Source organism: Bos indicus x Bos taurus, chromosome 24 (genome assembly GCF_003369695.1).
Source record: "Bos indicus x Bos taurus breed Angus x Brahman F1 hybrid chromosome 24, Bos_hybrid_MaternalHap_v2.0, whole genome shotgun sequence".
Taxonomy (NCBI): Eukaryota; Metazoa; Chordata; class Mammalia; order Artiodactyla; family Bovidae; genus Bos; species Bos indicus x Bos taurus.
Window position 1 is genome coordinate 35,057,182 of NC_040099.1, and position 15,720 is coordinate 35,072,901.

At 41.4% G+C, this 15,720-nt stretch overlaps 1 protein-coding gene across 9 annotated transcripts in view; it reads right to left on the reverse strand.

Annotated features, from left to right (window-relative positions):
- GREB1L (GREB1 like retinoic acid receptor coactivator) overlaps window positions 1-15,242 on the reverse strand; it is a 245,688-nt gene extending 230,446 nt beyond the window's left edge. For 5 of the 9 annotated variants that reach the window (XM_027526109.1, XM_027526108.1, XM_027526107.1 and 2 more), the window contains exon 1: window positions 15,103-15,239. The gene's annotated coding sequence lies outside the window, so the exon portion shown is untranslated. Of the gene's footprint in view, window positions 1-14,389; window positions 14,620-15,102 lie in introns of those variants that run through there. The other 4 variants (XR_003508479.1, XM_027526111.1, XM_027526110.1 and 1 more) reach the window with 3 other exon arrangements.
- Window positions 15,243-15,720: the final 478 nt, after the last annotated feature.

Genomic DNA, 15,720 nt, shown 5'->3' on the forward strand with positions numbered 1-15,720 from the left:
TCGGACATGACTGAAGCAACTTAGCACACACGCACACACACATGATGAAGTCTGAGGCATGTCATTCAGCAAGTCTGATGAGGAAAAAGAACTGAGATTTCTTGAGGGACGATTTTGTAATAGGCATCCTGCTTGGTGCATTGATCCATTATCTCAGAAAGGTGACTGTTTTGGAATCCAACAAATAAATAAATCCAATAAATAAATCAACTGTCTGAACATCAAAAATATATCAGGAATCTCCAGTGGAAAATAGTTATTTGTTCAATAAAGATTTCATTTCTTGAAAAATAAATTAGATTAATTTTGTATTATAAGGTGGCTTCCCTGATAGCTCAGTTGGTAAAGAATATGCCTGGAATGCAAGAAACCGTGGTTTGTTTCCTGGGTTGGGAAAATCTGCTGGAGAAGGGAGAGGCTATCTAGTCCAGTATTCCTGGGCTTCCCTTGTGGCTCAGCTGGTAAAGAATCCACCTGCAATGCAGGAGACATGGGTTCAATCCCCAGTTTGGAAAGATTCCCTGGAGAGGGGAAAGGCTACCCACTCCAGTATTCTGGCCTGGAGAATTCCATGGACTGTATAGGACCTGACATCTCTAAGAGTTGGACACGACTGAGCGCCTTTCACTTTCACTTTGTATTCTAAGGTAATGAGCCTACCAGAGAATGCTGTTGTTTGTTTTCATGTCAACCCACAGAATGATACAATCTGTGAAATTATGCACAAAAGAACATAAGAGAAGCATTCCTTACATTTAGTCTTTACATTAAATGAGATGCTGCTGTTCATGATTCCCATTACTAGTAATATGACTATTACTAATAATAATTATTAGTCTAACTTGATCCCTCACTGGGCTGCAACTTGTAAGGATATGTCTAATATCTCTAATATACCAAGACCTTAACTTCCTGCTCCAACAATTTTCATGTGATTATTAAATCATTAAAATAGAGGAGAATAGTTACTGGATTCTCTAGATAGGAAGTAAACCCTGATTCATGTGGGGAGTTCAGTTGCAACAAGAAGTTTCTCTATCAGCTATCACTCCAAAGGTTTGATTAGTTTATGTTCCACAGGAGAACCAAGGGATCAGAGCATATTTAAAATGGCCATTTAAAAAAAATGCTGCAAACCCAAACTTTTATAGGGAACATCATCATATAACATTTGTTAGAAATCTAAGCAGAAAGTTTTCAGATTTATTTCTAACAAATGAAATTGAGGAAAAATATTGTGGAAATACTTTTCCCATCATCTATCTTCTTTCCCCAATACCACAGACAGTTTTATGACATTTCAAAGAATTGCCAACTAAATATAGACTGTATATGTCAATTCTGTAGAATGTAATTAATCAGTCAATACTTTGTACTTACTATGTACCCAACACTGTATTAGACATTTTGGAAAATGCCATAGTATCTCTTCTCAAGGGGCTTACATTCTAACATTCAGAAAAAAAATCTTTCTGAAATAGAGATAATAAATATCTATAATGAAAATCTAAAACTTTAATACATAAACTACAAGTGCTATAAAAGTTTAGAGAAGCAGAAAATTAAGAAAAAGTCCAATATTTAGGGTACTTCCATAAAGGAAATAAAGTAAACTAGACCTCATAGTGATCTAGTTTCTTCAACTTTTGGAGGCATAAAAGTGGCCTGGGGCTAAACACTTAGAGCTTGGTTTTTAAACATTTAAACAGCAACTTCAAGTATCCAATAAGTAGTTAATATCCAAAATATACAAAGAACTCATACAACTCAATTTTTTTAAAAAACAACCCGATTAAAAAATGAGCAGAGGATCTGAATAGAAGTTTTTCCACAGAAGACCTACAGATAGCCAACAGGCACATGAAAGATGCTCAACATCACTAATTATCAGGGAAATGCAAACAAAAACCACAATGAGATACTCCTCACACTGTCAGAATAGCTACCATCAAAAAAGACCACAAAAAACAAGTGTGGGTGAGGATGTGGAGAAAAGAGAACCTTTGTATAATGCTGGTGGGAATATAAATTGGTGAAGCTACTATGTAAAACAGTACAGATTCCTCAAAAAACTAAAAATAGAACTACCATACAGTCCAGCAATTCTACTTCTGGGTATTTTTCTGAAGAAAACAAAAGCACTGTTTCAAAAAGATTCATGCACACCTATGTTCACTACAGTAGAATTTGCATCATCCCAGGTAAGAAGCAACCGAAGTGTCGGTCAATAGACGAATGGATAAAGAAGACATGGGAGATATATATAGATATAAATATAATGGAATATTATTCGGGCATTAAAAAAACACGAAAGTTTGCCTTTTGCAAACATGGATGGACAAACAGAGAACTATGCTAACCAAAATAAGTCAAACAGAGAAAGACAAATACTGTATGATTTCACTTATATTTGAAATATAAAAAACAAAACAAACAAACAAACAGAAACAGTCATCCATACAGAGAACAAACAGGAGGGTGCCAGAGGAGAGTGGGGGGAAGAGAGAAATAAGTGAGGGAGATAAAGAGGTACAAACTTTCAACAGCAAAATAAATGAACCACAGATATGAAATGTACAGTGTGGGAAATAAAGCTGATAATTATGTCCTTTCTTTGTATAGTGATTGATGGTAACAAAACACTGAGGTAATCATTTTGAAATGTATAGAAATATCGAATCACTATGTTCTCTTACAGGAACTAACATAGTTTGGTCAATTATACTTCAAAAGCAAACCAACAAACAAACCCATAGGAAAAGAAACAATTTTATGGTTACCAGAGGTGGGGAGTGAGAGGATCAGGAATTGGATGAAGGCAGTCAAAAGGCACAAACTCGTAGTTACAGGATAAATACTAAGGACATGATGTACAACATAATCAATGTAATTAACACTTCTGTATGTTACAAAAGTTGTTAAGACAATAAACCCTAAGAACTCTGACCACAAGGAAAATAATTTTTTTTCTTTAATTTTGTATCTGGCTGTTCACTAAACTTTTTTGGTAATCATTTCATGAGGTCAAATCAGTCAAATAAGTTAAATCACTATGATGTACACCTTAAACTATACAGTGCTGTATGCTCAATAAAGCTGGGGCAAAAATACATATCTCTAGTTGATTCTGATACAAGTGGCCTATAGTTTGGCAAACACTGTTTAAATATGATTTGCAAGACTCTTTAGAGTAGTGTTGTCTGAACAGAACTTTCTAAAGTGGTGGAAATAGTCTGTAACTGTGATGTTCAATACAATAAACACTAGCTACACGTGGCCATTCCACGGCCTTGAAATGCAATTAGTATGCCTGAAGAACTGAATTTTTAATTTAACTGTAATTAATTTTAATTTAAATAGCCACAGCCAGCACTAGGGAATAGGAAGAGATTTCTAAGGGAAAAGTGAGCCAAGCCACAGGTAGGAACTCATATGAGAAAAGCAGGAAAAACAACTGATTGGCTTGTCTAAAACAGAGGTTTTATATGTGATTATCATGAGCTTAGATTATAAAAAGCCTTGAAAGGAACTAAGGAAATTGGATTTCATGACACATGCTGCTAGTTGTATAACTGAATCATTTCCTGATCTTTTTCCATATTAAAACGTGTGGGTTATTCATGCTTACCTCAGAGACACTTTTCCCCAAGCTCTGGAGTGAATGTGGGTTATTCATGCTTACCTCAGAGAGATTTTTCCCCAAGCTCTGGAGTGAATCTTCATTATTTTACACTAGTCGTGGGATTTCTGTTTTCCTCATCAGTAACTAGCTGGCACACGTCATTCAGTTGCCAAGTCATGTCTGATGCTTTGCGACCCCATGGACTGCAGCATGCCAGGCTTCCCTGTCCTTCACTATCTCGCAGAGTTTGCTCAAACTCATGTCCATTGAATCGGTGATGCCACCCAACCATCTCATCCTCTGTCGCCTCCTTCTTCTCTTGCCCTCAATCTTTCCCAGCGTCGGGGTCTTTGGAGAATGGGATTCAATGAGAATCCCATGAAAAGTATGAAAAGCTTACAGATGAGTATGTGATAAATTCTAACCAATGGGATTTGGGAAGGAATAGAATCTTTTCCTGACTCCAGTCAGAACCTTGCAAGGCTTGAATGTGCTGCTGACACCTGAGTGCAATGAAGACACGGTAGAAACAAACACCAAACAACTAAGGACAGCAGAAAATGACAGAAAGAACCCGAGTCCTCGACAATATCATCGAGCACCAAGAAGCGCTCCCCGCACCCTCTCCCCATATATTTTGGAGATATCAGGAATTAATTAGTTTAACTTCTTTAGTTTTTTGTTCTCTTCCATGCATTAGAACGGAACACTACTATTTCGGGGAAATGCTAAGGAAGGCATCTAAGCCAGGTTGAAACTGGATATGAAACAAAGTTCAAGGCTTAGAAATGACAGGCATGAAAAACAGGTCAGAAGAGGACCAGAGTCAAGCAGACTAGCGTGAAAGTCCTGAAAGTCAAAGTTGCGAAAAGGTCTTGGAAATAGTAGTGAAATATTATCATTTATGAAATCATTCATGCATATAGGTAAGTACTTGAGGTAAAGCTGGAAAAGCAGTTCATTTTGTAAGGGTAGTAGAATTGTAAGTGATATGTGTCTTTGCTGATTTTTTATACTGTTCTCATGTTATTATTTCTACTTAAAATCTCCATGACAATATAATTTATTTAAATGCTGTATATTCAATACTTTTTTGAAAATGGAAACATTCTTGAAATGTGATTTCTCTATATTAGCTGCAGCTAAAGGCATGAGAAGATTCTGAGGAGCAGGACAGTAAACCAGAAAGGGTGAAGGAGTAGCCAGGTGACCTTGGGAAGTCAAGTAAAACCCTGTTTTCCTCTTAGGATTCATCTCTGGCTCTAAAATCCACAATTTGTTTTGAAATTGAAGAAAACTTTTTGGAAAAAAAGAAAGTCCTGCAACTGGTCTCAAACTCCAGTTTTCTAGACTCTATTCTTGTCTCTTGGGCTATGCTGTCGTTGCTGTGTGTTGCTAACTTGTGTCCCACCCTTTGTGACTCCAGGGACTAAGGCCCACCTGGCTCCTCTGTCCATGGGATTTCCCAGGCAAGAATACTGGAGGGGGTTGCCATTTCCTTTTCCAGGGCCTTGTGCTATGAGTTGAGTCTAAAAGGGAATAAAAGTCAATCTCTCCTCCAATTCTCTGAGCAAATGAGAAACCTTGGAAAATAATTATGCTTTATAACTTTAGCATAACTTTTGAGAAAAAAGTTTCTGCATAGATTTTCAGTGAATAAAGAAACTGATTTTGGAAATTTTAATGTGAATTAAAGATCTATATTAATATCAGGTAGGTATCAAGTGAAGCTTACTATTATTTTTAACTTGCATTTCCAAATAACTGATAAAGTTAAGCATTTTTCATATTTTTGACCATTTGGAATTGTGCTTCTGTGAATGACCTAATCACAGCATTTTAAAACTGTTTTAAAATTATGCTTTAGAAAATATTTTTATTATCATTTTGTGAAGATTTCTTATATCTCAGATGGTAATTTTTTGTCTGCATATGCAATGAATTTTTTTCAATCTAACATTTGTCTATGGTATTTGTTTACAGTTCTTTTTTTGCTTTACAAAAATGTTTTAAAATTATATAATCAGATATGCTTGTCATTTAGTATACAACTCTGGTTTCTTGTTTGGTGTAAATAAATATCCTCTGGTGAAGTTAATGGTTGTTTAACTGTGGAATATGTGTATCACAGAACAGTATGCAGTCATTGAAACGAATAAACAAGAGCTATACCATTTGACTTATAGGTATGTCTTGTGTTTCATTAAGTATTAAGAAAAAAGAAATTATATATATAATTGTGATTATATATATATATAATCCAACAGTATATATTAGATGTTGAAGATATACAGTATATATATGTTTCCATGATCATGGAAAAAGTTAAACAAAATAAAGAGCAGACTGGCCACACTGTGGAAGTGAAAAGGGAGGTTAAAGAGGTAATTTAGACTCCCTGAACCCAGATGACTCAGTGGTAAAGAATCTGCCTGCCACATTCAGGAGACACAGGTTTGATCCCTGAGTCAGGAAGATCCCTTGGAAAAGGAAATGGCACCCTACTCCAGTACTCTTGCCTGGGAAATCCCATGGACAGAGGAGCCTGGTGACCTACAGTCCATGGGGTTGTTCAGACACAAATAAGTGACTATGCACACACAACAAAGAATTTCTTAAAAGATGTGACTAGTTTTCTTAAAAAACATACGACCCTATCATGTAAAATTATTTGTTGGTGAATATATATAAATATGCATGGAAATGTGTAAGAGAATGGTGACCAAAACATTAATGGTGTTTAAGATAGTTAGATTTCAAGAAGGAAGAGGAACGAGAAAATAAACAAGAGGCAGAGAGAAAGAAAGAGAATGGGAAAAAAGAAAATATGATTTTAAACAATCAAATAAATTGAAATTCACCCTTTCCAAAAAAAACCTGATTGGATGAGGGGGAAGACAGAACCCGCAAGTGAAAAGGTTCGGCACCCTCTGATGTGGGTAACAATTATGACAATAATCTTCCCATCCCCGAATATTCCAACAGAGGTATACACATAAACTTACTATGCTGCTGCTGCTGCTGCTAAGTCGCTTCAGTCACTTACTATAAGTAGTATCAGTTTAATCAGTTTTAAAATACAGGAAGTAAGTGAGACACTGTATCAATTACATTTTCTCATTATGACCTCCACAGGCTGTGGTGAGAATTTTAGACACACCTCCTTTCTAGAAGCTAAACTTGCAAAATGATAAATGTGAGGAGTGGTTCTCAGACTTGCGTGTCCATAAAAACCACCTGAGAAGATCGTTAAAACGCACATTCCAGGGTCCCAGCCTAGAAACTCTAATTCCGCAGGGACAAGTAATCCGCATTTAACAAGGACCCCAGGCGAATAAGGCAGGTGTCGACCGATCACACTGAAAAACAGTGAATTTAAGGATGTCTGATCTCATTACAAACTGATTAACCCAAGAGTTCGAGGAGTGGGGTACACTAGGGAGAACAAAGAATTCTGAAGCCAGAAGATCTCGATGGCCGCTCTGATCTGATCCCCCTCTCTCTCTCACTTGCCTCTGCTCTTCCTGCCGTGGCCTCCCAGTTACCCCTCCGAGGATTTGAGCCCTGCCAAGAATGCTCTGCCTCCAAATTTCCAAGAGTTCCGTCCCTCCCAGCCTTCAGGTCCTCACTTAGATGTCACTTCTCAGTCACACCCTAGAGAGAATCTCAACTCCCATCTCACTTTCTAAGTCCTCTTTCTGCTTCAGTTTTCCTCCCCAGAGCTTCTCACTACCTAAAAGACAACATATTTTACTGATATTTCTTTTGCTTATTGTTTGATTCCCATCAGGACAGGGATGTTTGTTAGTTTTCTTCACTGCCACCTCTGAAGCACCTCAAACGAGGCCTGGATGGAGTTCAAGGAGATCGCACTTGGCCAAGATAAAACAAATAAAGCTCCAGAGATCAGTGATAGGAGGCAGATACCGACAGGAAGTAGAGAGCTTGTTATTACCCAGATCCCCGGGCCCTTCGAGACATTCTGATTCAGGATGTTTGGAATGGAGTCTGAGCCTCTGAATTTCTAACAGGAACCCCAGTGATACTGATGCAGCCTGCAGAACTGTCAAGTGTCTCTGCTTGCTCTTTTGTAAAAGTCAACCAAGTCTAACTATGAGAAGAGCTACAGGCTAAAAAGGCAGAGCTCTGTCATAACTACAATCATTTGCTGGAGGAGAAAATTTGTTCCCCTAATCTCTATGTGGGCTTCCCTGGTGGCTCAGATGGTAAAGAATCTGCCGGCAATGCAGGAGACTCAGGTTCAATCCTTGGGTTGGGAAGATCCCCTGGAGAGGGCATGGCAACCCACTCCACTATTCTTGCCTGGAGAATTCCATGGACAGAGGAGCTTGGCGGGCTATAGTCCATGGGGTTGCATAGAGTTGGACACAAATGAGCGACTAACACTTACTTAATTTCTGTGTACTTAAGTTATCTACCTAAATAAATAAAATGATTCTGCAACAGGGATATTGTCACTAACAATGTATGATGGATATCTGTGTGTGTGTGTGCCCAGTTGCTCAGTCATGTCTGATTCTTTACGACCCCATGGTCTGTAGCCTGCCAGGTTCCTCTGTCCATGAAATTTTCCAGGCAAGAATACTGGAGTGGGTTGCCATTTCCTACTCCAGGGCATCTTCCCAACCCAGGGAATGAACCCAAGTGTCCTACATTGGCATGTGGATTCTTCACCACTGAGCCACCTGGGAAGTCCATGGATGTTTAATACAACATTGCTGCTGCTGCTGCTAAGTCGCTTCAGTCGTGTCCCACTCTGTGCGACCCCGTAGACGGCAGCCCACTAGGCTCCCCCGTCCCTGAGATTCTCCAGGCAAGAATACTGGATAATACAATACAGTTTTTAGTAATATATGATGTTCAGTTTGTTTCTAATTTTTTACTCCTATAAATAATGTTTAAGATGATGTTATTACTACATGCATGTGTCTAATTATTTCTAACAAATTCCTAGAAGGGAAGTTTCTGACTCAGAGGTTCGACCAGTGCTATCCATAAGAACTTTCTCTGATGAAGAAAAAGTTCCACATCATCACAGTCCAATATTGTAGCCACCCACCACATGCAATTAATGAGCACTTGAAATGTGACTAGTGCAAATGAGAAACCAAATCTTTAGTTTTATATAATGTTAATTAGTTTAAATTTAAATAGCCACAGATAGTGATGGACTGCCACATTGAACAGTATAGGTACAGACATTTAAAATCTTGACACATGATGCCAAATTGCTCTCCAGAAAAGTTGTAATTGTCATTTTATAGTGTATAACAGAAACCTTTTCTTTATCCCGTTGCCAGTGCTAGATATTATTGATGTACTAAATCTTTATAACCTGAAAGTCGAAATATGTCTGTATGGTTTTCATGTGCATTTCTTTATTAATAATGTTGAACAGAGTGCTTTCTTCTGTCATCATAATAATCCAAATGCAAATATTTTCACCCATTTTTTGGGCTTGTTTTCTTGTTTTTTGTTTGTTGGGGTTTGCCACACTGGCCACCATGCAGGATCTTAAGTTCCCTGACCAAGAATTGAACTGGCGCCCCCTGCAGCGGAAGTAGGGAGTCCTAACCACTGGACCATCAGGGAAATCCCCACCCATGTCAATTAATTGAGAAGTTGGAAATTATCTGGCTTCCAGATTTGTTTTCCTGGGTCCATATGTTTTCTTTAAAATGTATTGTGTGTTAGTTGCTCTGTTATGTCCAACTCTTTGTGACCCCATGGACTGTATCTCTCCAGTCTCCTCTGCCCGTGGAATTCTCCAGGCAAGAACACCAAAGCGGACTGCCATTCCCTTCTCCAGGGATCTTCCCGATCCAGGGATCAAACCCGGGTCTCTTGCACTGCAGGCAGATTCTTTACCATCTGAATTTACTGCCATCATTTAAATTCATATAAAAATATGAATTTTCAGTTCCATTTGACAAAAATCAAATGATCTAGTTAACAGCAACATACAGGGCAAACGTCAGTGCAGCCTTAGAAATCATGCTACCTTCAGTCTTTCTTGCCCACCAGAACTTGGCATACCCTATTATCTTACAGGTGTCCTGCTTCTCTCAGGCAAACTACCTGCTCCAAGGCACCTGAATTTACAATTCCTGCTCTGAATCACATTCAGAGAGGTTGAAAGGTGAATGATAATAGCTAACTTTCATTTCATACTCAGCACGCAAAAGTGATGTTGTATTTCTGGATTATTTTACCAGTAACATTTAACAAGGAGAATACTATTCTAGGGATTAACTGACGTTTACTACTCCCAATGGGAGTGGGTCAGTATCAGAAGTGTTGTTAAAATGTAGAACAGGCCCCACTCCCACGATCTGGGTTGGACCCCAAAAATCTTCATCTAACCCCATGCTCCCAGCACAGCTCCACACTGGGATAGGGCTTCCTCAAAGATACAGACACTCCTGGATGTGTAGTGATAATATGTAATTATGACACGGACACTTCTGGATGTGTAGTAATAATGTGTAATTATGACGACACAGTGTGAACTCATACACCCTTTTCTTCTAAAACATGCCCACATTTATTAGTTCATTTTACCTTCACAACAATTCTGTGCAGAAGGTGGATAATTAGAGCAGTCCTTTAATTGTTCATCCCATTTTACAGAAGAAAAGAAAGACACAAGAATTAAGAATCTTCTCTAAACACACAAGAAGTTCAAAGGGCCAAAGCAAGCAGGTTCCCTAACTCCTAACCTTGGTAGTATAGGCAAACGCAGCAATCCACCACACAGCCTGAGCTTGTTTTCTATTTTACCATAAAAATAGCATGATGCCCAGGAACAGAGAAGACCATCCGAGATATGGTTCACAGCAACAAACATTTATCCAGTGCCGATTAAGCGTTAATCTATGTTAATCACGCTTACAGTTTCTACTGTAGGGACTGTTGAAGACACTCATAAAGCACAGAGATAAACTAAAAATAAAATCTGAAACCACAACCTTGAAAAGAGAGAATTCCCTATGTCAAAGGACGAAAGCAAAGGCACTGAAGGGGTGGGTGGTGGGGATAAACACAGAGCCGGGCTGCAGAGAGGCAGCCCTGTGGGGACTCCACATCTGGACTTGGAGGAGCTGCTATCACCAGTCAGTCAAGAATGGGAGGCAAGGAAGAGTACACAATAGGAAGCCCTCCTGGAGCCCAGGAGCACAAAGAGCTGCTGTTATCCACGTTGGGTGTGTGTTTGCCAGAAATATCAGGGCTGCTGGAACTCCAGAACTAACAAGGGCATGCTTTTGTGCAGTCTAAATTACCTTGACTGTATAAGAACTCAAGTCAGAGGATATAACTTCATTACCCACTGGTAGCCAAAAAATAACATGATTAGCGATCATGAAACTTTCTCTCTCTGATCTTTTCTCCCCCCATTTTAGGAAGCATTCCTAGCTAAAATCCACCAATTTGGATCATAGTAATGCTAATTAATAAAAATCAGCCCTTCGAGGGAAAAAAGAGAGGACTGCATTTTCACTTAAATGGGATTGATAGAGGACACTATTCTTTAATTTTAACAGCCCTATTTTTAAGAATAATGGATAAAATCCACCACCAGTCGAGAATACAAGAAAACGACAACTAATCTGAAAGAAACTTGGAAAATTTGGTTCACTCATTAGTGTTGTGACTGACCTGTCCTATTGGCTTGTCTTATAGTCTTGTTCAAAATGGCTGAGGTGATGAAATTTCCACCTCTCCAAGTAGAAAACTGTAGCAATACTATTGAAAAAAAAATTACCTCTCACCTCACACAAGATCAAAGGAATGCAAATCAAAACAAACGGATACAATTTTACACTGATCAAATGAGTCACAATAACATAAATGTTTAAAATAAGTACACACAAATAAGCATAAATTTATGTAACCCTTCTGGAAAGTAATTTGGAGATTACAAGAAATCAGGAAATTTCCTAATTAAAAAAGAGCTAACACTTACATGTGTAAATGCTTTTTACATGTATTACTGCTTTTTTATCTTAACCATATTAAGAGCTATTACTACACCTACTTTACAGATTAGGAAGCTCTAAGAAAATAAGTTACTTGCCCAATATTGCCCATAAGGGATGGAGCTGTTTTGGACACAGAACCTTTAATTTTAGACCCCAACTATTTAGAACTACACTGTATTACCTCTCTAGGGAAACAATTCTAAGTTTGTTTGTTTGTCCCATTCATAAGGGTAGCCCTTATATTTTTTAAAAAACAGGAAAATCATGAAACAAAGAAAGAGCTAAATAAATTATGATACAATAAACTACTTGTAAACAGTAGAAAGTAAATTATAGAAACATGTGCAATATGATAAGACATTTATAAAAATACATATTCACATGGTAAGGATGGGATGGAAGCTGGTCAAAAACGAAAAAGGTTCCATTTTAGAAGAACTTCATTACTGGTACTTAATCTTCTTTTGTTTTTGTTAGTTTTGTCAATCAAGATTACTCTCAGCACCCTTACAAATCTAACCTTCTAGTTCATATTCTTATCACCCCAGTTGAACCACTCCTAAAACTTCACTGTAATGTATTTATATTACAGATATTCAGACTAAATACATCATATTCTTTGTTGTTGACTCTGAATCTTCAAAGTATGAGATCTCTTTCTTTAACAAGAATGATTTCTGTAACCACCACTTACAGTGTCCTTCTGAAACCCTTAACTGAGATCACATATAGTGACTAAAATCACTTAACTCTTTTTACTGTCATAACCTTGAAATCACTCCTCGGCTCCCTGCACCCCTCTAGGAATTTGCAGTTGCAGGTGTCTTAGAGATTAGAAAAGTTTCCTACTAAGAACATGATCTCTAAGTGAATATTTATAAAGTCACTAAAATAGCTTGGCCATAAGGATTATTCATATTCTAAATACTTTTGAGAATCGCTAATTAAATTAGGTAAAGTTCCTTTGAAATAGGTCAATGAACTTTATTTCCACTTTAAGAAGAAAAGTAAGAGTCTGGTAAGAGTAATTTCCCTAAAAATGGCACCATGAGCTGTGAAGAAAATTCACTCTCCTTAGCCATACAAGGTGATACACAGAGGCCCTTTCAGGGTTCGACCTTTTTCAGTAGCATAAACAGACATTTTGTGGGAAAATAAAGTAGCTGTTCTCCAATGATATCAATCTCATAAAAGCAGGAATGTTGTTTAAACATCTCAACTTCTTTATGAATCTACCATTTAGGATTTTTTTTGGGGGGGTCACTCCACGAATACCCACAGATCCAACTGGTTTATCCTTACCCAGTCTTAGGACACCTACAGAACTACCATTTTACCAAAAATCACAGGATTTTGGAGTTAGAAGGAGGCTCAGAAGCCACATGGTTCAATTCCTTTATTTAACTGGGGGAGGAAACAAAAGCATTTCTTAGAAAGTTAGTTCACTTAGCTAGTTTATGGCAAATCCAAGCCTGGAACTAAGAGATATGACCAAATGTCTTAACCTTGGCCTTCATACTATTGAAATTTTTATACTATCTCGTGTCAGTGGGAGTATTCATATATCCTTTCAATGTCTTGCAGATATGTGCTGCGCTTGATAGAATAGCTATAGTTTTCATTCTCTACTTCATAAAGAGTTCCAAAATGGGAGAAAAATCAAAGATTATAAATAACAAAGCTTATAAAAACCAGGAGAAACTGGTGATGGAGGGAGATAACCATTTAATAGTTCTGCTTTGCACTGAATGCTTGTTCTAAGATTTTTAGCATTCTAACTGATAAGTGCCTTAGGCCAAATGAAAGGGTCTAACATCATCATAAGTGAATATCAAATTAAGATTCGTCACCGAGACGCAGTTCAGTCTTACATATCCAGTTCCTTTCATCCTCGATTTCCACAATGTAATTCCATTCTAACAGAAGGTTTATAGAAGGATATACAATGGAGGAGAGTGGTTGCCTCTGGGTGAAGGAAGGATTAGGGCATTAGGAATATGGGTCTCTGAGACAGAGGGCGTATTTTACACTGGTGTTTGAAATTTTCATCCTTTGCATATAACTTTCCAATATTCATTAATTAAATCTTTCCGTTGAAACACATGCCTACCTGCACGTAATTCTAATACTATTTTAATAAAACAATTATTTAAATTTTTCTCTATCTGAAATTTTCAGTATTGAGGTTTGTAAAAACTACATAGAAATATTCCGAAAGGGGAAAAAAAAAAAAACCCAACACAGTTCCAAAACTCAAAAGAGAATTCCAGGATTTAAAGTACCCCTCCCCCTCAAAAAAAAAGATGTACAGAGGAAGCAGAGGTTTCTAAAAGGGGGGTTTCATTCAAAAAACCTTTTGCGGACAAACTCTTCCCCATCTTTAAATAGCTAGATTTTTAAAAAATGAGATTTAAGTGGGATTTCCCACCTCCCGGGCGAGGGAGGAGGACAAATTAAAACGTGGTTTCTGTCTTCTCCACCGGGGCCAGAGGGCCGCAGTGGTGGATAAGGACCTTGCATCAGTCAAGCAACCGGAGGAAAGGAACCGATCGAGGAGGTGTTTCTCCGGGCTCCGTCCGGCCCCGCGGGCGAATCCGGCTCTGGACCCGACGTGGGCTCGGGCGGACTGATTCGCCCCATGAAGTGCATCGAAACCGAGCGTTCCTTTTTCCCCGGAGCCCGGAAGACGGACTGAGGAAATTGATGAACTTTAACAAACCGCCTCCGCATCCCTCGCCTTCCTCCCCATCCCCGGCCCTGCACACACCGTTCCGCGCCGTCCGCTCGCGTCAGGTCAGCTGTCAACACAACTCTTTGTGTCTCCGTCGGCACAAGAGGGGTCCCCAGCCCCTCTCAGAGAAATTCGAACGATGGCTGGAGAACACGCGCGCGCGCGCCCGTGACCGAGTGACATTTCCTGCGGAGCCGAGCCGCCCGGGCACCCCGGGCAAACGCCCGGCCACCGCCGGACGCTCCCAACTTTCCACCCGGGGCTCGGCTCTCTCCATCCTCGCGCGTCACCTCCGCGCCTCCCTACCTGCCGCCCCTAACCCCGCGCCCGGGAGACCCCCCCCCTTGGCGGCCCGCGGGCTCCAGGAGACGCTCCCGAGGGGCGCTCCCCGCCTCCCGCAGCCCCCCGGCTCGGGCTCCCTCGCTCCCGCCACAAAGGCGGCGGTGACAGGCCTCTGGCCTTGGGGCGCGGACCGCACGGACTGGGTCTCCTCGTGGGGCTTGGGGCTGGCACGGGCGGCCAGCCTCGCCGTACAAACGCAGCGGCGCTCACGCCCCGCGCTCCGCCGGGCTAGCCCTCCAGAAAAAGTCAGCCGCGCGCCGGCCCGCGCAGGCAGGGTGTGCACAGCCCGCCAAAGGGCAGCGCCGGCGGCGCGGCGGCGCGCGCTCGCGCCCGGCTGGCCACCTCTCATCACCACCACCCCCGCGCCCCGCCGCCTCCCCGCGCCCCGAGTCCCCACAGCCGCTCACCTGGCCCTGGCAGCGCGCGAGGGCCGAGGACCGGGGGTGGCCCTCGCCTGGGTCGGGGCTCGTCTCCCCACCCCCAGCCGGGTGGCGGCGCCGCGCTCCGCTCGCTCAGCCGCGCTCCTCCGAGGAGCTAGCGCCGCCGCTGGCTGGCGTCTGTGTGTGCCGGGCAAGCTGGCCGCGCGCCCAGGTCCCCGGGGCGGAGCGAGGCGGCGGCCGCAGCGGCCGGAGGCGGATTCCTCAGGTGCGGCCCCTCCCGCTTCCCCGGGACCTCGGCGGCGGCGGGGACCCCCGGACCCCCCCCTCCGCCCCGCCTCTCGGCCGACCGCCCTTCCAGGCGCCCCCTTCCCGACCCTCGCGGAGTGCAGTGGGGAGTGGGCTTGCGGCCCCCCGCCCCGGGTGAATCCCCTCGCCCCGGGGGCTCGCGCCCCCATTCCCAAACTCGTGCGGCCCCCGGGGGGCACGTGTGTGGCCACTGCGGGGACGTGTATGTCCACTGCGGAGAGTGGAGGGGTCTTCTCGGGAGAAGGACTGTCCCCCACAAACGCCCCCGGGGCGGCTGACGGGCTCAGCCGAGAAGAAAAATTATTTTCTCGCCGATTCCACCTTCATTCACAGAGTGCT